Source organism: Macaca fascicularis, chromosome 1 (assembly GCF_037993035.2).
Source record: "Macaca fascicularis isolate 582-1 chromosome 1, T2T-MFA8v1.1".
NCBI lineage: Eukaryota > Metazoa > Chordata > Mammalia > Primates > Cercopithecidae > Macaca > Macaca fascicularis.
The window spans coordinates 85,471,212-85,485,448 of NC_088375.1; the positions used below are offsets into that span (position 1 = coordinate 85,471,212).

The window sequence follows — 14,237 nt, forward strand, 5'->3', positions numbered from 1 at the left end:
GGGGAAGCTGCAGTATGGGGAGGGAGCAAACAGGCTTGTATGTGGTCATAGCGATCAGCTCGTTGGAACTCTTCACCAGTCGGGCATAGTGCATCAGTGCAAAAGCTACAGTGTGGGCCCCGAGGACACCCAAGACTGCCCTGCAAGCAGACATGGCCAGGCTTGGGCCCCAGGATAGGCCAGCAGACCAAGGGATGCTTAGGTCAGACCAGTGCCATCTGATAGGCAAGACAGCCCTGTGGAGATCAGATCTGACAGTTCCTCTGGGCTGCTAAAGTCTCGGAGCAAGTTGAGCCTATGGGGATGGTTGGCCAAGTCCACACCTCACTACAGATGCTTCTTTACCAAACCCTTTGAGCTCTACATCAGCTGGCTTGCTGTCTCTACCAAGTAGGGGTTGCAGTTCTAAGGGACAGCAGCTCTCCCAACTAACTCAAAGTGTCTCTGGTGGTCAACGGGTCTCTTCCTGCTCAAGGTTCCAGAGGCCTATGGCGAGAGTGGGTTGCTTCTTGACAGTTCAACTCGTTCTGGAGCTATTGTGGTCCAGAAATGAGTCCCAGTATACAGTAGCCCCATGCATTGTTTCCAGCTTTCTGCTGCATCAGACCAGCTTCTGTGTCTTCCCTCTGTCCACTGTCAGTGCCTTTCCTCTGAAGATTGTTAAAAGCATACCTGTCATCTCAGTCCCTCAGTGAGAGCTGTTCTACCTCGCTGCATCTAGTTGGCTATCTTGCCCTCCCCTGCTGCTTTTTAAAATAAAGCAAAATTGACTTTCATTAGTTATACTCTCACCTTTAATACTAAAGCAAATGCTATTAAATTGAAGTTATGCAAACCTAAATATTTTTGACAGAAATTACATCCATATTTCTGGAAAAGCTATTACTGTCTTGATACACAATGAATTTTTGTTATCATTACTTTTGATGCCTTTATGAAACTAAGGGCTTCCTTGAGTCTCTAGTCTTTCTGTCAAGAACATTAACGTCATTCTTTTATGAGGAATGAAAGTACATTATAATTTATCTAACTTCTAAGTCTATTTAGGCCAAAAATTACCACAAAAGGCCTGGTGCAGTGTCTCATGCCTGTAATCTCAGCACTTTGGGAGGCCGAGACAGGCGGATCGGATCATCTGAGGTCGGGAGTTCTAGACCAGCCTGACCAACGTGGAGAAACCCCGTCTCTACTAAAAATACAAAATTAGCCAGGTGTGGTGGTGCATGTCTGTAATCCCAGCTACTTGGGAGGCTGAGGCAGGAGAATTGCTTGAACCCGGGAGGCGGATGTGGTGGTGAGCTGACATCGTGCCTTTGCACTCCAGCCTCAAGAACAAAACTCCTTCTCAAAAAAAAAAAAATTTACCACAGAAAATTGATAAATTAATATTGTAAGAGTGATACATTTAGAGTATGGACTTCTATATAAAGGTCATGTGCAATTTTCATTGGATAATTTTCGAAGTCTTCAATATGAATCCTGAAATGAAAAAGGTTTAGTAAGTAGAAAGAAAAGGAAGAAAAAGAATAGAAAATGTAGTATGGTTTCTTAGAAATATAATATCATTATAGAGATTTATTTATAATTTGTATCCTGTCAACTGCTAAGAAAAGTATTAGGCCTTGTCATTAAAATTATATTGAAGTATATTATACATATATAAATATACATGTTATAAGTATATAGCTTGATAAATGTTACAAAATTCTGCAACATACCTACATAACTAGCCCTTAGTTCAAGAAGGAGAGCATAAAAAAAAGGAAGGAAGAGGGAAGGAAGGAAGGAAAAAAAAGAAAGGAAATTAAAGGAAACATGGATTACTAGAAATCCAGATGCCCTCTTGTAGTTTCTGCCTATCCACCAAGTGCAAACATTACCCTGATTTCTAAAACCTTTAAGTAGTTTTGTCTATTTATGAACTTTATGGTCATAAAATATATACTCTTTATGATTGGCTTCATTCGCTCAACGTTCTTAGTGGCATTGCTTCTTTTTCATCCATAATCTAATCCATCTATACTTACTGCTGTATTGTATTCCATTGTATAAAATCAACTTGTATTGTTGATAAAATTTTGATTTTGTCTAGTTTGGGACTATTATGAATACTCTTGCTTTGAACTTTTTAGTACCTGTCTTTGGTGCCAAGATAGTCACATTTCTGTATGCTAGAGACCTAGAAAAAGTACTAGATTATAGGTTATGCATATGTTCAGCTTTAGTATATGCTGCCAAATGGTTTTCTAATGTGGTCCTTACAATTTACATTTCCACCAGGAGTGCATGAGAGTTTCGTTTGTTTTGCATCTTGGCAAACATTTGTTATATTTTCTTTTTCCATTTTAGTTATTTTGGTGGCTATGTAACTGAACTGCATTGAGATATAATTTGCATTTCCTTGATAACTAATAAAGTTGAAGCCATTTTATATGTTTAGTGCCCATCTGAAGGTAATTTTTTTCAAGTATCAGTTTAAGACTTTTGCATCATTATGTTGCATTGTCTACCTTTTTCTTATTACATTGTGGATACAAGTATATTATCAGATATATATATGTGTGTACATATATGTGTATATACGTATACGTATATATACACACACACATATGTGTATATACACACACATATATATACATATACACACATACACGAATATCTTCTCCCACTCTAGTTTTTTATTTTCTTAATTTTGATAATACTTTCTTAAATTGAATGTAGTTACACATCAATTTTTCTTTTTTATGACTTTCTGGTTATTTTTGTTAATTTGTTATTATGTATGTATATATGTATGTATGAGATAGGGTTTTACTCTGTCACCCCTGGTGAAGTGCATTGACATTGTCATAGCTGACTATATCCTCAAACTTCTGGACGTAAGCAATCCTTCTATCTCAGTTTCCTAGGTAGCTAGGACCACAGGGGCATGCCACCTGCCCAGCTATTTTTTTTTTTTTTTTTTTTGTAGAGACGAGTTCTCTTTATGTTGCCCAGGCTGGTCTTGAACTCCTTGCCTCAAGTGATTCTTCTGCCTAATCCTTCCAAAGTTTTTAAATTATAGGTATGAGCCACCACACCTGGTCCTGGTTTCTATTTTTTAAAGTTTTGCCAATTATAATACGTATATCTCTGTTTTCTTCTAAGAGCTTTAAAATTTTAACTTTTGCATTCAGAGCTACAATCATCTATAATCAATTTATGTGTATAGCCTGAGATAAGAATCAAGATCTTTTCTGTCTGTGTGTCTGTGAATGTCTAATAGGCTTGGCACCACTAGTGCCAGTGTAAGACATTATTTACTTACTGCACTGTCAACTTTGTCTTTAATAAGTTGGTCATATATATTTTGTAAATGTAGTTTTTAAAAGAATTATATTTTAGTTGAAGGTTAATTGGCAATTTCTGATAGGTAAAGTCTCTAGTTTTGTTTGTTCTGTTTATATTGCATTCTGGCTTTCTTACTTAGAAACCTAAAGCACAGGGACTGCCATTATAATGGCCTCCCTGTTAAGATTTTTAAACACTTGTTTTTATTTATTTTACATATTATGTATCCATTGATCTGACTCCTTAAAGTTGGGTCTATTATTTGTAAGTTCTATTGGTAACCTTTACATCTAATAACTGTTCACAGCACACCAGCTGTCTTATTTCATGTGTGATTCAGTAGACATCCAGGCAACAAATATTATATTTATGAACCCCTACTATTAATTCTTCCTTTTCTATAATGATAACTTTGCAACAATTCAGTAAGTCCATTTTAGAAAATTTCTTTTTTTTTCTTTTTTCTTTTTTTTTTTCTTGTGATGGAGTCTTGCCTTGTCGCCCAGGCTGGAGTGCAGTGGCACAATCACGGCTCCCTGCAATGTCCACCTCCCAGGTTCAAGCAATTCTCATACCTCAGCCTCCTGTGTAGTTGGGATTACAGGCAATTCCACTTCTGATTTAACTTTGTCAAGAGTTCCTTGACCACTCTCAGAATTGATTACTCACTAGAAAAACTAAAAACGCTTAGAAAAAGTGTTACATTTATGGCTACAATTTATTAAATAGAAAAGATACAGATTATATTTAGGAAAGAAAGTAGGAGGTAGGAAAGCTTTCAAAGGAGACCAAGTGCACACCTCCAGTTGCCCTGTCACAGTGGAATCACACAAGCAGTACATAATTTTCCCAGTCTTAATGTGACATGTGCAAAGTTTTGCCAAGTAGAGAAACCAACCAGAGTCTTGGTGTCCAAAGTATTTTATTGGGGTTCAATTGTATAGGCATGCAGTGGGCACATGACTGGCTCTAGCTACTCAACCACCATTTCTACTGTAGGGGTCATACTAATACAGCATGGCCCAGAGACCCAGGCATACAAAAACAAGATATTCACTATCACTTATGTGGTTACAATCATATACATGTTTTTACCCAAGACCTCAAGTGAACTAAAACACTCTTTCTTATCAGGTAGAATTTTCCAAGGTCGTGGAGATTACCTTCTAGGGGCAAGTCTAGAACCAGTTCTGAAGACCTTTAAAATGTACATGGTTGGGGAAGTCCACACCAATTGAATTAACATTTTGTTGCAGAGCTTTATACTACCATTGGTGCAGGATATTTTATATTGAGTCATTTGTTCATTTGTCACAAGACCTAAAGACCAGCTCACTGTTGAATGAATGCATGATTTCCAGGTACCTGTTCTCAGGCATGGAAATATTCAAGGCTCAAATAGAAAAATCAATGGCTACCTTAGTGATGCAAGAACTTCCTTAAACTAACCATTTATCCACTCTCCACTCAAGCCATTAATATTTAAAATATGCACAAATAAGCAAATATGACTATTAATTGAGATGAGCTAACAGCTGAGAATTCTGAACAAAACACAGCTAGATATTTACCTTGCTCTATCTCCAGCTAAGGCTGATCACTTTTGGCTGTCCATGTGTGAGGAACACTATTTACAAATTACATGTCAAACATGTTAAAAAATATTTCATGATACTGGTTAAAGCATAATAAGAAACACTTTAGTCAGAATAATAAGATGGGTATAGACACCACTGCAGTAAGATTTTGTAGTTGGGGAGAAAGATTGAGCTCAACTCTAAATACAGTATGGGTAAGTAAGAACTTACAGGCAAGGAGTAGGCTAAGGATTGATGGATGGAAACTTACTAAGAGGAAACAAAGATGAGGGGTATTCTGGTTAAAGTGACCAAACCAGTTCTTGCTGGAGACAGCCAGGGTGATCAACCTTGTGGGATGGCGGACAGTGAGAAACCTTATGAAACATTGAGGCCGATCAGATATTAAGGATGAAGTGTTCTTGCTAAACTGACTTTTCAAGGTAATTTGCTACAGCTGAATTTTACAAGAAAGTTTATAGATGGGCCTAGAGTAAGGTACAGAAGTCTGACAAAAGCAGTAACAGAACAGGAGTCACTCTGAGAGAGACTTGAAACTAGGACCTAGAATTTGAATTACTTGCTTGATAAAGAAGACACAAATTTTTTCTATTATGTTTTACTTGAAAATGTGATTTAAGACTGTAGATTAGTAGAAGATGAGAAAAGGATACAGCCTGCATCCATGAAAAGGAAATGGCCAGTTTATCATTTTCTATCTAGATCTGTTATGTTAAACATGGGCTCATGGACATCCAATTTGAATATGCATGGTCAGTGGAGCAAAACTATTGCAGGTGCCAAAGCTAGCACAGCTGAAAACATAAGGTATCATTGGGTAAATTTAGTCCCAAATAAGTAGAAAAAAATGAATTAAAGTAATACATATTTATGAACCTTAAATGGCTAATAAGTGAATATATAAATTAATTTTGTGGAGAAATCAGGCAAACTAAGAAAGTATACATTAAACAAAAAAGCTTAGAAATAGAAAGCAAAATGCTCAAAGATCTTGGCCGGGCACGATGGGATTACACCTGTAATCCCAGCACTTTGGGAAGCCGAGGTGGGCAGATCACGAGGTCAAGAGATCGAGACCATCCTGGCCAACATGTTGAAACCCTGTCTCTACTAAAAATTCAAAATTAGCTGAATGTGGTGGCACACGCCTTTAGTCCCAGCTACTCAGGAGGCTGAAGCAAGAGAATTGCTTGAACCTGGGAGGTGGTGGTTGCAGTGAGCTGAGATCACACCACTGCACTCCAGTCTGGTGACAGAGGGAGACTCAGTCTCAAAAAAAAAAAAAAAAAAAAAAAAAAAGAATGTGTATTCTCTAGACATTTGAAAAATCCTCTCTCAAATCAAGAGCCAACAACTAATGAAACATAGGTATCAGTGACCACTTATGACGAAGAATAGAGCTTTAAAAATAAATGATCACTGAATAAGTAATGACAACTCACAGCAAACAGTCACAAAGCCTAGGGAGGGAGGTGAATTTGATTTCCAGATTTTCTACAGTATAGTATTCAACATGTCCACTTTTCAACAATAAAAAATGATGAGCCAGGCAAGATGATGTGCACTACAGGTGCCAGATACTCAGGAGGCTGAGTTGGAAGAATTGTTTAAGCCTAGGCATTTCAGTGCCTTATGACTGAGTCTGTGAATAACCGCTGTACTGCAGACTGGGCAACATAGGAAGACCCCATCTCTAAAAAATAAAATAAATAAGCAAATAAAAACATATTCAAATGAACAACAAAATATTATTCACAGGAAAATATACTAATGAATTAACAGAAATTCTCTTAGGAAGCACAGACGTAATATTTATTAAACTAAGCCTTTGAATCAACTTTCATAAGCACATTTTAAAAGCCAAAAGGAAAATGAACAAAGAGTAAAACAAATGAGTAAAACAATGTCCCGCCAAATAGAATATATCACTAAACAAATAGGGATTTTAAAAAAGTCAACGAAATAGAAATTCTAGAACAAATGTATACTAACTGAAATAAATTTAATAGAGGGCTTTAACAGAGCACTTGAGCAAGCATATAAAAGAACTGATAAACTTAAAAATAAGTAATTAAGAGTCTGCTAAAAAGTAAACACAAAAGAAAAAGGTAATGCAGAAATTTAGAAACAAAACTTTCAGGATCTCTGATTATCACCAACATTTAAACTCTGCTTGCAAGCACTCCTCCCTCTGCGGTTCTGTGTGGTAGCCAAGGTGTTTCTTCCTTGGCATGTGAGAATATGTAGGTAATAAGCTAAAGTCAGTTTTACAGTGCCAGGCATCATGTGTTTGGTCATATTCTTAACCCTAACAGGCAATTTTTCCCTCATCAAGGTGATCAGTAGGTAGGTGAAACAAAGCATTCCCTAATTACTGTGGGGCAGGAATGTAAGGGAGAGCTCCACTTACGGTCTCCCTGAATGCAAAGCCTATGGGGATGGGGTGATAGGCTGCACCTAAATGGCAGGATGAGAATGGAAGACAGAGCCCTGTTCAGTATTTGCCTTGACAGTGCGTTCAATTTGGGTTGGGAGAAGCTAGGCCTCAATATTGCAGGGTGAGGATGAAAGAGTTCTGCTCCTAGTTTTTGTAACACTAGCACTGTGGGAAGAGAAGTATTATGTCTTACTTGTGTGTGATGTTTGCCAGAATATGAAGACGTGTCATCCAGTAATCACTTTCTGCATAGGCCATCTTTATCCCATGCTGCTTTGGCTAGAGAGAGCATGTTAGATTTTTTTTTTTTCCATTATTTTTCAGTTGCCTTTTCCAGGTTACTGTGTTCTCCACTACTGAACCAGGATATATAGGAGGCAAAACAAAACAAAAGACATACCCAGGGCAGTAGCCGTTAAAACCACTCCTGTTGTTCCAAGTTAGTCTGCCTTCTTTTCTGTACCTTTCAGAGTCTTTAGACTGATGCTTTATACGTTTTTACAAGCCCGTTGCTATAATTTTTGAGAATAGAATAGAGTTTGCTTATCCCATCTTGTCTAGAACCAAAAGTTTCAACTTTTGGTGTTTCAAGAAAACTTTGAGACATTTAAATCCATTTTGTCTTGTATTTCCTGCATGAAGCAGTAGCCTGTCAGTTCTTATGCCTTCTAAACTGCTGCAGACTCCTGAAATTTTGTGTATCATCAATACATTTACAAAGTGCACGATGCAGCCAAAGATGTTAGGGCAGGTTGTGGGTAAAATTTGGAGCTTCTACTCCGTGCCTTCTTACCTGGAACATCTCTACATTTTAGCCACTGTGGAAACGCTGAAATTCACCCTTTCCTTTTTTTTTTTTTTTTTCAAGATTTTAAAAAAATTGGGGGGTACATCTGCAGGATGTGTAAGTTTGTTACATAGATGTGTGCCATAGTGGTTTACTGTACAGATCATCCTGCTACCTAGGTATTAAGCCCAGCATCCATTAGCTATTCTTTCTGATGTTCTCCCTCCCCCCAACCCCCCAACAGGTGCCCAGTACGTGTTGTTCCCCCAACATGTTCATGTTTTCTCATCAGTTAGCTCCCCCTTATAAGTGAGAAATTGCAGTGTTTGGTTTTCTGTTTCTACATTAGTTTGCTAGAATAATGGTTTCCAAGTCCATCCGTGTCCCTGCAAAGGACATGATCTCATTTCTTTTTATGGCTGCATAGTATTCCATGGTGTGTATATACCATATTTTCTTTATCCAGTCTATCACTGATGGGCATTTAAGTTGATTCTATGACTTTGCTATTGTAAATAGTGCTACAATGAACATACATTTGCATGTATCTTTATAAAAGAATGATTTATATTCTTTTGGGTGTGTATCTGGTAGTGGGATTATTGAGTCAAATGGTATTTCTGCCCTTGGGTCTTTGGGGAGTTGCCACACTGTCTTCCACAATGGTTGAACTAATTACACTCCCACCAACAGTGTACAAGTGCTTTTTCTCCACAACCTCACCAGAATCTGTTGTTTTTTTCCTTTTTTTTTTTGACGGAGGGGGTGGATACAGTCTCACTCTGTCACCCAGGCTGGAATATAGTAGCACGATGTCAGCTCAATGCAACCTCCACATCCTGTGTTCAAGTGATTCTCATGCCTCAACCTCCTGAGTAGCTGGGATTACATGGTGGCATGCACCACCATGCCCAGCTATTTTTTTCTATTTTTTAATAGAGACAGGGTTTCACTGTGTTGGCAAGGCTGGTTTTGAACTCCTGGCCTCAAGTGATCCACCTGCCTCAGCCTCCCGAAGTGCTAGGATTACAGGCGTAAGCCACTGCCCCAGACTATTTTTTGACTTTTTAATGGCCATTCTGATTGGCATGAGATGGTATCTCACTGTGGTTTTGATTTGCAATTTTCTAATGATCAGTGATGCTAAGCTTTTTTTTTTCATATGTTTCTTGGCTGCATGTATGTCTTCTTTTGAGAAGTGACTGTTCACGTCCTTTGCCCACTTTTTAATAGGGCTGTTTTTTTCTTGTAGATTTGTTCAAGTTCCTTGTAGACTCTGAATATTAGACCTTTGTCAGATGGATAGATTTCAAAAATTTTCTCCCATTCTGTAGGTTGTCTGTTCACTCTGATGATCATTTCTTTTGCTCTGCAGAAGCTGTTTAGTTTAATTAGATCCCATTTGCCAATTTTTGCTTTTGTTGCAATTGCTTTTAGCATTTTCATCATGAAAACTTTGCCTGTGCCTATGTCCTGAATGGTACTACCTAGATTTTCTTCTAGGGTTTTTATAGTTCTGGGTTTTACATTTAAGTCTTTAATCCATCTTGAGTTAATTTTTGTATGTGGTCTAAGGAAGGGATCCAGTTTCAACTTTCTGCATATGGCTAGCCAGTTATCTTAGCCCCATTTATTAAATAGGGAATCCTTTCCCCATTGCTTGATTTTGTTAGGTTTGTCAAGGATCAAATGGCTGTGTAGCAGGACAAGCCACAGACAAAACTCCTCAGACACCAAGTTAAAGAAGGAAGAGGTTTATTCGACCAGGAGCATCAGCAAGACTCCTGTCTCAAGAGCTGAGCTCCCCAGGTGAGCAATTCCTGTCCCTTTTAAGGGCTTACAACTATAAGGGGGTCCGCGTGAGAGGATTGTGATTGATTGAGCAAGCGGGGGGTACATGACTGGGGGCTGCATGCACCGGTAATCAGAACGAAACAGAACAGGACAGGGATTTTTACGATGCTCTTCCATACAATGTCTGGAATCTATAGATAACATAACCGGTTAGGTCAGGGGTCAATCTTTACCAGGCCCAGAGCACGGCGCCAGGCTGCCTACCTGTGGATTTCATTTCTGCCTTTTAGTTTTTACTTCTTCTTTCTTTGGAGGCAGAAATTGGGCATAAGACAATATGAGGGGTTGTCTCCTCCCTTATTTCCCCACTTTGAGACTCTCACTCATTTTATTAGTGGGAGTTCTCACCTTCATTTTGACTGCCTATGTCTTCCTGCATGACAGATCGATAGTGATTTATGTAGTACACTTGTGCTGAAGCATTCTGGTGAACTAGAGTAGCGATGAAACATTTTACTATTTGATTGAGTACAGGTAGTAAATAAGGGATCAGTAAGCAGGTTCCTATTACTACTATAATTTTAATTACAAGAGTTTTAAATCCTCCTAGCACTGGAAATCATTTTTAAACATGGCCTCAGGGTTAAATCCTTGCCACACTTGTACAGGCACATGTGCCAGTTTCATCATGTCTTTAACTATATCTTCGACTACTTGCCCTGGATCATCTATGTGCAGGCAGCAATTCGTAAGGTTAAATTTTCTACAGACTTCTCTTTCAACTGCTAGCAAGTAGTCGAGAGTCAATTTATTTTGATAGATAGCATTTCTCATCTGAGTTTCTTGCCAGGCCAGAACAGTCAGGGTTTTACCAGTTTTATTAGTGATGATCTCCAAGACAGCTTGCAACCATATGATTCGGTTGAGCATGTAAATGGGGGTCCGGTATCCCCATGACCCATCTTGTGCCCAAGTGGCAGCCCCATAGTATTATATAATTTTTTCAGGAGGCCGTTTATCATCTATTTAATTATCTATGGCTCTGCTTTGCTTTTTGGGGGAAGCATAGACAGGGAAGCCCAGGAGTTCACCTGTTTTTATGGGCAGTAGGAAAATGGTTTAATAGTGCCAGTAATACAATTGCCTGTCCACTGGTCAGGCAGCTTAGTGTAGGCTCTATGTCCACATATCCAATATAGCTCTGTGGGGGCCATCCAGTCCCAGTGGGATTCTGGGTGGTCCTAAACGGTCTGCAAGTTTGGAAATTTACTGAAGGGATTTTTCTCTGTGTCGTTTGAACTCCACCATGTAGTCTTCCTACAGGAAGGATGAAGTCCTTCCCCATTCTTACTATACAGTATTGTCTAATGATTGAGGCTTTTAGGACCTAGAAGTGATCAGGGTGATTCTTTTGGGCCAGGAATTCATCAGGAACTGGATCTGTAGGTACTAACTCTCAGGCTTCCTATGGCCATTGATCTCCTATTACAGTTCCTGCACATACATAACATGAAGTGACATTGAGAGACTGGGCTACATGCTTGGCTAATTGCAAAAACAAATTTCTTGTTTTTTCTTGGAATTTCTGGTACTGGCACATTTAGTTTATCATAGAAGGTTTGAAATACTGGCTCGGGAGACCGTTTATAAACTTTTTCTCAAACCACAATATTTACTTGAAGATCCAGTCCAGCTCCATCAATTTTTAGGGTTACACGTTCTCCTTTTTTCTAGCGAGGATTAAGGGGGTTGATTATTATGAGTTCTAAGGGTACAGGACCAGTGGTACAGGAAGGGCCACTTTTCCCTTGCTGAAGGTGGACAGGATTTTTTCATGTTTTAAAATTTAAGTAGCCTAAATGACACAAGACCATTATCTATATTTTCACACAGTTCTAATTCATGATAAACGTACTTATTTTCTGCCATATAACCTCTTTCCTAATTAAGAGAACCACATCCTATTTTTAACTTATTATTATTAATGACAGCACAGGCATCAAATTTTAAGGTGACTTGTTTGGGCACCTCTTTTTTTTCTTTTTTGGCTAACACTTTTCTCATATTGTTTATAAGCCCCTACCAGTCTTCAGTTCTTAATCTTATTTTAAAAACTGTGGTCTTGGGAGGCTCAGATGGGTTGTAACACACATCAGGTTGGTCATTTCCTGGGCTACATACCTTGTATAGAATAACATTATACAAACAAGTTCTTTTTAGAGTTCCAGTATACTTATAATAACCATAAAATAATAGGACTGTAGCAACCTTTTGTCCTACCTCAGTGACTTGATATATACACTGGGAACAGCCTTCAGTCTGAGGAAGGTCAGTTGAAGTCCTTACTGTACAAGTCCAAATTTTAAGGAAAATGAGTCCCACGATGAGTTTCCTCATGCTTCGGCCGTGCATGAACCAGTCAACTTCCGGGTGTGACTGGAGCAAGGCTTATCATCTTCTTCAGAGTCACTTTGCAGGGATTGGCGAAGCTGCTCCCATCCATGTATGGCTCCCAGTCTACTGATGTTTAAGGATGGTCTCAGAGGTTGGGCCCACTAGAATAAACTGAGTCCAATACCTCTACATAGTTATGTTCAACTGGGCTCTCTGATACCAGGAGCAAGGTGGTGGGGTTTAGGGTGTTTTAAACTTCAGTGATTATGCAGGGATTTTCACAGATCAAGGTTTGGTATCTAGTTAGTCTAGCATTTGTTAGCTAATGATGTCCTTTGGTATTTATTAAAGTCACCACAGCATGAGGGGATTTTATGTTTAGGTTTTGCCCAAGAGTTAGCTTATCTGCTTCTTGTGCTAACAGGGCTGTTGCTGCTATGGCCCTTAGATATGGGGACCAGCCTTTGGAAACCCCATCTAGTTGTTTTGAGAGATAGGCCACTGGCCTTGGCCAGGGCCCTACAGTCTGGGTTAAAACTTCAACTGCCAATTTTCTTTTTCTGACACTTGGGTGTAAAGGGTTTTGTCAGGTCAGGTAGACCCAGGGCTGGGGCTGACATGAGTTTTTCTTTAAACTCATGAAAAACTTGTTGCTGTATGTTGTAATAAGTGTACTTTATATAGTCTACATTTTTATTAACTGTCACCCACTAAAATATTGACTTAAATCCTGTAACTATTTGATTTCAAGCTTTAAATTGATCCAGTATTATTTGCGGGGCTCCAATTGCATCTAAATAGATGTGAAAGTTGAAAGACCCATAAGGGGCTTCTCTTGCTTTACGATGTCTTTTTTTTTTTTTTTTTTTCTGGTTGATGAAATGCCAGGGTGAAAGGGATAGCCAAATGGACAAAAGCACAAGTGTCACTCCAGTTATTTGGCAGAGTGCCCAGTATAGGTCCACCACAATACCACCACACATCTGCTCGGGGATGAACAAGGGCTGACTGATTGATAAGCTCTTGAAAATTCTTAAGCTCATCACATCCCTTCAGGTCTTCAAGAAATGCTAAGTTTTCTCATTGTCATGAGAGACACAAAGTGAACTTAGTGTTGGGAGACAGAAGCTGGATGGCCCTCAGGGGCTGACCCGCAGAGTGCCAGACTTCGGGATATAGCAGAGAGAGCTTGGCATGACTTACTACTCCAGACTGTAGAATCCTGGAAAAGAGCTACAATGCAGCCTATGCCTGGTCGACCAGAGAACCACCTTGGTGGGAGGGGGCAGTTTGGGCCTCTGGCCTGCCATGTGCACAAGCATAGCAATTGCTTTTGTTTAATTTGAAGATGGAATATTTGATCCATTTTAACCAGGCATTTGCACCTTGATATCCTGTCTTTATTGCTAAAGTTTAAGTGTTTAACTTCTATGATCCTCTAGTAAAATGAATGTATGATTTTAGGAAATTACAAAAACTGGTTGGGGCAGTCCATCCTTGCTCTTTAGTGGTCCACAGAATGTTGGACCAACTATGGCATGAAAACTCTACACTGGGGGCAAGATTTCTGGTTGGCACTAGGGTCTTTATCGAAATCTCCTCGGATTAAATGGTCCTAGTTTACTAATGCCCAGGCTGAGGAGAGTCAGGAGGGACAGAAGTACTTTTCTGAAGTAGAAAGCTGTCTTTGACTTGGCAAGTCTCCACAGGATATAACAAAGCAAGCATTAAATGCAATAGTTTGAGGTGAAATTGGCTTGGTTATGCTAATAACTGGATGGTCAGCAATAGAACGAGGAAAGAAGAAAGAGTAATAGAATAGATGAAAAGAGTTAAAGTTGTCTTCGCTTTAGTTTGGTAGGGTTTTCCCCTGGGACTATGGTCCATGACTCTGGAG

At 39.0% G+C, this 14,237-nt stretch overlaps 1 protein-coding gene across 9 annotated transcripts in view; it reads left to right on the top strand.

The window, feature by feature from the left end:
* Positions 1-14,237, top strand: part of ZNF678 (zinc finger protein 678) — a 102,375-nt gene that overhangs the window by 28,067 nt on the left and 60,071 nt on the right. The gene's annotated exons all lie outside the window — the stretch shown is intronic.